At 36.7% G+C, this 10,924-nt stretch overlaps 1 long non-coding RNA gene and 1 pseudogene across 2 annotated transcripts; one reads left to right on the forward strand and one right to left on the reverse strand.

The window, feature by feature from the left end:
* Positions 1–3,506: 3,506 nt before the first annotated feature.
* LOC145158554 (putative phospholipid-transporting ATPase 9) lies at positions 3,507–7,165 on the forward strand (annotated as a pseudogene). The gene is made up of 5 exons (XR_013737285.1): positions 3,507–3,641; positions 4,682–4,856; positions 4,908–6,216; positions 6,505–6,613; positions 6,709–7,165. The product of XR_013737285.1 is annotated as a putative phospholipid-transporting ATPase 9 (transcript).
* A 1,659-nt stretch (positions 7,166–8,824) lies between these two features.
* On the reverse strand, positions 8,825–9,460 carry LOC145157034 (uncharacterized). The gene is made up of 2 exons (XR_013737054.1): positions 9,249–9,460; positions 8,825–9,161 (listed from the first exon to the last, which is right to left on the reverse strand). It is a non-coding gene; the product is annotated as an uncharacterized LOC145157034 (long non-coding RNA).
* Between the last annotated feature and the right edge of the window lie 1,464 nt (positions 9,461–10,924).

The following is a 10,924-nucleotide window of genomic DNA, read 5'->3' on the forward strand; positions in this document are numbered from 1 at the left end:
AAACACATAAGGTTTCCCGATCCGCTCGGCAACAGACCATAAATCAGAACAAAAAATATCATATATGGCAACGTATAACATTTAGCACATAAAAACATATTAGGCAGCTTTCCTAATACATACTAGTGCTCGAGTCTAAAATATAACAGACACACATCTCAAATTATTCACTTATCATTCTAAGTTTAGGTCTAGAAATGCTACAAATTCCTAGTTCGCTTAAACTAATGCTCTGATACCAACTGTGACATCCCCAAAATCACGGCCAGAAAAGACCGGTTTAATTTATGCTTTTAAAATAATTTCAGAGTAATCATTTGATTAAAAGAGTTGCGGAATTTGTTCCCAAAACGAAATATGATAAAAATAAGATTTACCAAAGCATTTCTTAAAGAAATGTATTTTCATTGTATAACAAAACTCGGGATGTCATGTTCCGATAAACAGACCAAAAGTATAAACATTAAAATACAGACCTTACAACAGTTATATATAACAACATGTCTATAATCCAAAAATAACTTGACAAGTCATCCAACTTATGCTTTGGCGCCACTACCTGTAATACAAAGAAAACTGAGTGGGTCAGGCTTGGGAGCCTGGTGAGCATATAGGGTTTTCAACCCACAATAAATAATTATATTTTATTTCATCAACCAACAATAACCCAATTACCCATTCCCGTTATTCTCACTTTACGTCCCTAAAACAACTAACACAAGGGACCTAGTCTAAGAGTATTTCATCGGGGAGACAACACATGCTTCGGGGGTTTCCCAGCAATATATGTCAAATAAGGAAACCATGAGGGGGATGGAGTACAACGAATGAACACCCAAGTTCATTAACACCTACAGGTGGCGAGCCTGCTAGCGTTCCACAGAACTGTCTAGAAAAGTCTGTGGTCGTCATCTAAACTCCGCTAGATGACTGAATCAAAAACATCGAGGCCTCTCATCGTTTTATCACACAACAACTATCTACCCATGTTCTACCCAACATATTAGTAGATAAAATATACATTTTTATACATAGTTTAAAACCTGTATAGCATGTTCATTCAAAACACATTCCAAATAACAGATGAGACCTATACACATAACACGTATTTCATAGAGAATAAATCATATCTATGAGTTAGAAGTAAGTGAATATACATTCACACTTATAAACAACAATATATACATATAACACGTATTCCGTATCAAATACTTCGTATTTATGTATTAGAAGAAAGTAACTACACACTCACTTATTAAGACGATGATCGGACAACGCTACGGCTTGTAGAAGTAGTATTCTTTGGTGAAACTGGGAGATCTTCACAAAAACCGGGCTTCTCGTGGGCAGAGCTTCGACTCGAAAACTATTTTTCTCGGGATCTTCGGGGCTTCGGGACTTGCTTCGGGTCTCGGGGTTAATACCGGGGCTTCGGGATATTTCTTGCACAAAAATCGAGGCAAAACGGGAGAGAGAGAAGAGAAAATGAGCAACAAGGCCGGCTGCCCTCGCATCCTATTTATAGAGTCTGATTCTTCGCATTACGATGGGCGTAATTCTCAGCTACGTGGGGGGTAGTGCGAAAATGTCATGGCTTACGTATTCGGAGCACTCGAGTTCAAGGCGGTTCATGCACCGGGGTACGCTGGGCGTACAGCACTACGCTGGGCGTAGTGTGGATCAGATCGGTGACTCCCCCTCCTTCGGATAATATCCGAATTTATATTAAAATTTATATATATTAATTATTTAAAAACTTCCAAAATTCATATCTTCCTCATACGAGCTCCGTTTTCGATGTTCTTTACACCAGGGTACGCTGGGCGTACAGCACTACGCTGGGCGTAGTGTGGATCAGATCGGTGACTCCCCCTCCTTCGGATAATATCCGAATTTATATTAAAATTTATATATATTAATTATTTAAAAACTTCCAAAATTCATATCTTCCTCATACGAGCTCCGTTTTCGACGTTCTTTATATCCACGCGTAGGTGAGACTATGCTCTACAACTTTCGTTTAGACTCCGTCGGCTAATTTTGACTTTATTTTTATTATTTATTTTTAGTAGGTCGGGACAGGAAAACTCCGTTATAAATTCATAACTTCTTCGACTGACGTCCGTTTTCGTCTGTCTTTTCACCGTTGCACTACTATCAACGAGATCTTCGATTCTCGTTTAGACTGTTTCGACTAAAAATCACTTGATCTCATATTCGAGTTTCGGGTTGCATACTGCTAAGCTGAAACATAGAAAAATCATAACTTCCTCATACGAAGTCAGATCTGGGCATTCTTTTTATGCACGCTCTCGGTTTAACGAACTCTACGACTTTCGTTTAGATCACTAAGGATAAATATCGCTCCATCGTAAATTCACTTTTTACGTCATTCAGCGTCGCGCCGGTTCTGTCACGAAACTTCGACAGATCATAACTTCTTCGTTATAACTCGGATTTCGGCATTCTATATATCTCCAGAATCCTTGTTTCGACCACTAGATCATTATATAAAGATATCGGGCTTATCTCACACTTTAATTTTGACGCTTATTTTACTCTTAATTCATTAAATTATAATAATTAAGAAAACAAACACATAATTCACATAATTCACATAATACTCAAATATCTCATCATTAATACTTCAAAAAGAGTTACAAAGGTTAACCTAGACTATTACATCAACAATAATGTCTAGCGTGGAAACGCGGACGTTACATCACTAAGCCTTCGAACTTAAATTTATCGATTATTGTTTCAGGTACTTCTGATGATCGCGGGAAGGCGAAGGCGTGATCGTACAGCTCCTCATATTTCATGATTTTATGATTTGGTTCTGGATATACTCAGATGTTTAAACTATTTTGAAAACAAACTGTAATAACTTAATGGTTTTAAGTGTGTTAAAAAGTTTTAAATTGGCTTGAATTCTATGGATGTTACACATAGCAATGTTATATCCCCTAGATATATCTATAGATGTAATCTTCAAAAGAATTGGCTTTACCATACAAAAGGGCTTAGCGGCGCAACTTGTTGCCCGTTTGCCTTCTCATTCGTTGTATGATGATAACTAAAATGTTTTCGGAAAAATAAAATAAAACGATTTCAAGTTGAAGAAAAAATAATAATAATATTTATTGTGTAAAAAAATAGAAAAGTTTGAAGTTAGATGGATGACTATTGTATTTCTTTATATTTATTTTATTTTATTTGATTGATGGTCGTTTTGACCATTGTAAATGGTTTCAACCATTGTGTGTTTAGAATCCCCCTTCATCACCCTTATTAAACTACTCTTTTTTTAAGACAGACAGAGAGATTCACGCCGAAGGGTAAGTACGTAATTTACAGTTTTACACCCTAATTCACGTCCTTAACCATCAATTGTTATTTTGCCGACATCGGTCTGTGACAAAAGAACCACCAACGATTCTCCGCCGTCAAATGCGTTCTTGCCCACCACGGCCGACAACCTTCTTCTCCCCTACCCACCGCCACACATGGTGTCATTCACCTGCCCACCGTCGGAGATGGTGCTAGTTGGGGCCGGTATTCCTTTTTTTCTCTCTGATTCAATCGTCGCAAGATGCAAGAGTATCACGTATTATCCAATATGTCTAATACTTGAAGTGCAGGTAGGTTTATGTTAAGTGGTCAAACCCCATTTTAATTAGAAAATGAATCGGAGCTACTGTCCGTTAATATGTGATTCGGAGTTCTAATCTAACAATCCTACTAGAAGAGGAATTCTAATTTATACCAACCCGGTTGCAGCAACTGGAAAATGAAAAAGTTGATGAATTTGTAGGCCACCAACCATCAATTAGCAATTGCAATCCATTCATGAAACCCCTTAATCCTCTCAGGTCATCAGAATTACATGTCAGATTTTGTGGACTCAAGTTTTGGGTTTGGTTTTTCAATTTGAAGTAAGTAATTGAGTATAACACGTAAATTCAAACATTCATTATGAAGAATTGAAAATAAAAACCAGTTAAACTTAATCAGGGGGCTGATGGAATGGGGATGATGGTCTGATGGAGAAAGAGAGAAGAGAGAAAGTGAGAGAACACTGAACATACCTGATCGATTCCAACGTGGATGTGAGAGGTGGAGCTATCAGCGGTGATTGCAGATTGTCGATTGGAAGGTGTCGAGGTGGACAGGTGCTCCAACGAACAACATTGAAGAGACTAGCGCCTAAGAGAGGGTTAGGTGGTGTTTGTTTTTTTTTTTTCTAAAAAACCACTTCAAACCACTTATTGATGCGCCGCACAGCACACGCGCAACACTTGACGATTTGCAGCTGTTTGTTTTTCAGAAGACTTCTGACTTAAAAACTGTTGCGCGTGTGCTGCGTGACGCAACACTAAACCAACTGCTTCAAACCTCTTCACGTCTTACTTTAACTGTCTGCAGACATTAAAAACAAACAGACTTTTTATTAAATGCTGCAGCCGTTTGTTCCACCTCTTCTGCTACAGAGGATTGCAAAGGTAGTCCGCAGACTTCAGACATTTTCGCTTCGAAAAAACAAACAGCACCTTAGAGGGTCGATGACTTTGGTTCAGAGGTGGGACTACCGAGAGCGGGGGGGCGGACCAAACTTTTTATTTTTGGGCCACAAATTTGTGTAAAATTTATTGGGCTGGACTACTTTTAAGAAAAAAATTAGGGGGGCACTGCCCCTCCTGGCCCTAAAGATGCTCCGCCTCTGACGGTGGCATTTCACAATGACGATTCAACCTTGCAAGTATGGGCAGTTTTACTCGCCAATTTGGCCAGGAGAAAAACATGTATATCAATATATGGCGGCTTATGGTCGGAGACTCTCATTTCAAAATACAGCGGTAAATTAAGAATTTTGAAGTGTTAACCTATTTATGTGAATAAGTGGCGGTGATCTGGTCATGACACGAAAGTCATTCAAAATTCAACGGACCCACCTTCAGAAAGAAGCAGAATCCAAAGACGAATGGATAACATCATCTATTTCTTGTCCGTCGTCTTGTTTCTAATGGATTTTGTAGGATCGATCTACATCCGGATTGTAACCAGAAACAATTTAGATGGTGATCGGATGAAACAATGGTATTTAAAACCAGATGATAATGATATCTTCTTTGATCCTGAACGAGCTCCCATGGCAATAATATATCACTTCCTCACAGCAATGATGTTGTACAACTACTTAGTTCCTATCTCTCTGTATGTTTCAGTTGAAATGGTGAAAGTGTTGCAGATGATTTTTATCAACAATGATATTGATATGTACCGTGAAGAATGGATAAACCGACCCATGCTCGAACATGGAATTTAACCGAAGGACTTGGTCAAATTGATTCAATTTTATCAGATAAAACAAGAACTTTGACAATGAACTCATTGAAGTTCATCAAGTGCTCAGTTCTATGGACAACTTATGGGCGTTAAGTTACAGAAGTTGAGAGAGTCATGGCTTAAAAAAAAAGATCTCCATTTCGGTTTCTTGAAGATGATAAAGATGTGCTTTCTCATTTATCAGTGAAAGGATACAAATTTGAAGATGAAAGAATTACAAATAGGGATGGGTTCATGAGCTACATTCTGAAGTGATACAGAAGTTTCTTTGATTATTGGCGATTACTCACACAAACATACCTGATGTGGATGAAGAGACAGAGGCAGGAAAGGTGGTGACTTATGAAGCTGAGTCACCAGATGATGTAGCTTTTGTGATTGCAGCTCGATAACTCGGGTTTCAATGCTATAAAAGGACACACACAATTGTCTGTTTTATGGAGTTTATTTTTTCCAATTGATCTGGACAACTATATATACTGATCAAATCTAACTTCAGTTTGATCTTTTTTTCAGTGTGACGTTTGAAAGACTATCCAAAAAGGGGCAAGAATTCTAGAGAACATGTGAATGAATATACAGATGCAAGTTTAAGGACTTTAATACTTGCATATCGTGAACTCAGTGACAAAGAATACAAAATATTCAATGAGAAATTCATAGAAGCAAAAAACTTGGTTAGTACAAAAAGAGATGATTTGATAAGTGAAGTGACAGATGAGATTGAGAGAGATTTAATACTTATTGGTGCAACTGTTGTTGAGGATAAACTACAAAAAAGGGTCCTGGAATGCATTGACAAACTTGCTCAAGCCGGAATCAAGATATGGGTTTTGACTGGTGATAAATGGAAACAACCTTAAATATAGGGTAAGCTTTTGATACTTTATTCATAGTCTGTTAACTTTACATAGTCCAACTTAGTATTTGCAGTATTCAAATTTGATATCGTAACACAATTGATCTTCAAAACATTAATTTTTTATCACTCGTAACACAATTGATCTTCAAAACATTAATTTTTTCACTCGTAACACAATTGAACAAAGGTATCGAAAATCCCTACCCACAGAATACAAATCTTGTCAATTTTGAAGTTAAATAACAACTCTTTGTGACATTCAAATGTCAAACTTGAACTTTTACTTCTTTTTGTAGTTTTGCTTGTAGTCTGCTTAAACAATGAATGAAACAGATAGTATTAACCTTGGAATCGCCAGAAATTATAGAAGCAGAAAAAGCCGGGGACAAAAATGGCATTGCCAAGGTGAATGAGCATGTTGATCATTTAACATTTAAGTAAACAATTAAAGATTTTATGACATAGTTTCTTGATTGCAAATTACAAACTTGTCCTTGTAGGTTTCAAAAGCTAGTGTTAAAAAAACAAAAGTCTGTTGCTTATGCTTTAAATGAAGACTCAAAAAACGAGGTTTTAGAACTTGGAGTTGGCTGTGCTTCTGCTATTTTTGTCGTTCACCAATTAAAACGAAAGGCATTGGTTACAAGACTTGTTAAAGAGGGAATGACAATGACAAAACTAGCCCTCGACGGTGGACCTAACGATGTCAGAATGATTCAAGAAGTTGACATCGGAATAGGAAGCGGAATCAGTGGTTATATTTAGGCCCAGTAATGGGGCGGGTTTTGACCCTGATCCAAACCCTTAATAATTATACGGGTTTGGTGCATAGTTTTTGATCCGTTTACCCGTTAACGACCCATACCCGTTAACCCTTTTATTAAAAGGGTCGGGTATGGATCCGCTCCGTTTATAACCCGTCCCATATAAATTTTAGAATTATACATTTATATTTTATACTGCCTAAAGTTTACATTAAATTCCAATCGAAAGTCCAAAATAGAAAAGGCCAAACACTCAAGTGTTTTTACATAGGACTTGAGGACTCAACTTCTAGACTTCCAGTCTTCTCTCATGAATCATGATTACATTTCATTTATATTTCATCATGTAATCATCAATTTCATTTATAAATCAATAAAGTCATTTATCAACCGGAAGAAAGTTTATAATTGTTATTCTTTATCAATACAATTGACGGTCAAAAACCAATTGAAAGTAACTAAAATAATGATTTTAAATCCAATCAAAAGTCTTCGAGTACGTGATGTGTTTTCTAAATCAACATTTTTTTATTTAATAAATGTGATTTTATGATTTAAGTAAAATGTGTTTGATTATTCAAAAAACTTACGGGTTACAGGGCGGGTTTGGATATCTGTTGATTCAATGGATAAGGGTATGGGTTTGATTATTCAAAATCATGTGGGTTATGGAGCGGGTTTGGATCGGATTTTGAAATTTGTTAAAAGAGTTTGGATCAAGGTCAATTCGCTCCAACTCTAAACCCGCCCCATTTCCAGATCTTTTATATTAATCTGATTTTTAAATTGATAATTTTAGGGATGATGGGGGTGCTAAAATTCGTTGTTGAAAAGGCTAAACCCCTTTGATATACTTTTTGGAGAAAATTACAAAAATAACCAAATTAGCTAATTACTTTGTAGAAAATAACCAAAAAAATTAAAGTTGCAAATTTAGCCACTGAAATCGCGGATGGAAATGGTCCTTCTGCGATTTGCCTATCCCATCTGTGAATGTACAAGTGGCTAAAGCACAGACGTGCTTTAGCCACTTGTACATTCGCAGATGGTTTTTTTTCGTGTATATATAAGGAAGAATCATACTCGCAGATGGACAGTGTCCATCTAAGATTTCCTCTCCCTTTGATCTGCGATTTTATAAAATCAATAGGTTTGACTACGAAATAACCTTATTGAAAAATGAAGAATGAAAAATGAAGGGAAATTGCAAAGGAATGGCCTAGAGAGAGAGAGTTTCTCCAAAATGAAGAGAGAAAAATGAAGGAAAAAAAAACGTTTTTATACTAAAAAAAAGGAAATCGCAGATGAAAAGGGAAATCACAGATGGACTAGTCCATCTGCGAAGGTACAAATACCTAAAGCATAACTGTGCTTTAGGTGCTTGTACCTTCACAGATGGAAGGGCAAAATCGCATATGGACCATTCCCATCTGCGATTTAAGTGGCTATTTTTGCAACTTTGATTTTTTTTGGCTAAATTTGCAAAGTAATTAGTGTTTTTGGCTAAATTTGTAATTTTCTCTATTTTTTGTGTTTTCTCTAATTAATTTAAAGCTTTATTAATTAAAACTATGGGCCCACCTCTCTCCCTATCTATTTCTCTACGCCCGTTCAAAAATCAAGAACACATACATAGTAAGATACTCGAGATTTTTTGGGTTTCTTTAACAATATACACAATCACACTTACGAATCTGAAACGTTTACATGACTATAAAAATCGAAAATCGGATATGCATCATTTGTTCTTAAAAGTGTTTTTGAAACTTAAAAAAAACACATAAATCTATGTGTTCATCCCGAGAAATTGATTTGTTTTTTTTGTGTGTGTGTTTGTATTTTTGAAATCGAGTTCCATAAATATATGTGTGCATTTGATGATTTAGTCTTGAGTTCCAGAAACGAAATACAAAATCGATTTCAGATTAAACACATGAGGATGAACACACACACAACAGATGAATCGTAATTGATTCTCAATGAACTGCGTTGTTGTGCTCCCCTCTGTTGATGATGAAAAACGATCCATACCTTCATCTCCATCGACCCTCTCTTTCCTCCACACCAACGTTGCTGCCTTTACCTTCCGGTGAGACCACCGCCACCATAGTCGGCGCCGCTCTAAACCCTGGATTGTCGGCCCTCCGCCACCTTCGATCTACATCTAACTCCCTGTTCCCCTAATTGAACTGAAGAAACAATGAACAAACTAAACAAGCCTGTATCGACACCAATCAATTGAATGTTCATGTACGTGGAAAAGCTAAAAACCTCACCTCAAATAAGTGTAACACGATCTCTAAATTTTCTACATACCCTTGTATGTGCGTGTTTTTAGTTGTGTATGTAAGTGGGTCGATTTTTTTTGTTCAGATGTTGAAGCGAAGCAATAGATCCATCACACCGTCTCTTGTTTTTACCCTGATATGTGAGTTCTTTCCCTTCATTTTCCTCACAAGATCTGCATCTTCACACAAACAAACACACACACACACACACAGAGGTTGGCCCCATATTTTTTTAGACAAAATTGAAAAAATGGTCCTCTCGTATGCATTTTTTTGGAGGTTTTAGTCCAAACCACGATGTTTTTGGTTTCGTGGTCCTTTTGGACTAGTATGTATGTGAAAATAGTCCCTCTGAAAATTGAAATGACTATAATACCCTTGGGGTATTTATTTTTCATTTTTAATACTTTTTTCAGCTTTCATTTTGTGACGATTCGCACTGCTTGATAATATAACTAAGAAAGATTTACATAGACGTAGCAGATAAACGAGCAACAAGTTGCGCCGCAACCCCTTTTTGGATGGCAAAACTAATTCTTTTAAAAACAACATCTATAGATCTTGGAGTTATAACATTACTATGCATGACCCACTGGACTCTATTGAGTAGCTCCATAGCTTCTGGCGCAAGGAAACCAAAAGTATTAAATGCAAAGGGTATAAAGGTTTGTTGATTTTCCATGCACGATTTCTCACGTTTTGCCACTTCGCTTGATGCAACTTTTAAAGCAGCTTTCCCCATAGTGAAAACTGTTAGATTAGTGTCTAAGTCCATAACTATTTTGGTATGTACTTGACCCGATTATGAGCATGGTCCTTTTGGGTTGCCTTCACCATAGCAATATGTAGGATGAATTAAGGAGAGAAAGATTTAATTATGATTTATTAATATATTATGAGAATAATATATTAAAGGAGAAATCATATTGTTTAATTAATATTAGTCAAGAATTAATTAAGAATTAATTTTGTGGCTAAAAGAGATTAATTAAACTAAGGGGACTGGAATTGTAATTATAAGATAATTGCAATTGGGCTATGGATCACCTTGGAATAATAGGTTGGACGAATTCTATGGGGAAGCCCATTAGAAATCGTCCAAGACATGTTCCAGAAGGGGTCCATGTGCTGCTTAGGGCTTAAGCAGTCAAATTAGGGTTTCCTTGTTATATAACCCTAATTGGCCACCTATATAAAGAGCCCCTTATGCCCAAAAACGAAGACAACTCTGAGATTAGGGTTTCTGGACGTTTTGGCTGCCTCCTCTCTCCTCCCTCTTCATCCAAGTTGCTTAGTGGTGTTTGTGACTCCATTAGAGGTGCAACACTTGAGGCACTAAGCTTTCTGAAGCAAATCAAAGCAAGGATTGATTGTTATTGTTATATAACAATCAAAGGTAATTACTAAACCCTTATTTCAATTCTTATTTGATAGATCTAGGGTTTATAAGTCTTGGATTCAAAGCATGTACAATAGAGAAACCTAGATCCAAGCATTAGGGTTTGTATGAGCACATAAGATTGTTTCTTATGCATAAAACCCATCAGTGGTATCAGAGCCTTGATTGGTTTCAATTATATGTGATGCTTAACTGTTTTGCTTGCTGAAAATCGAATTTTTTGCCTCTGCCCGACTCAACTCGGCGAGTCAGTATCTGGACTCGG

The sequence above is a fragment of the Lactuca virosa genome, chromosome 2, assembly GCF_052849685.1.
Source record: "Lactuca virosa cultivar CGN04683 chromosome 2, Lactuca_virosa_CGN04683_v6, whole genome shotgun sequence".
Classification (NCBI taxonomy): domain Eukaryota; kingdom Viridiplantae; phylum Streptophyta; class Magnoliopsida; order Asterales; family Asteraceae; genus Lactuca; species Lactuca virosa.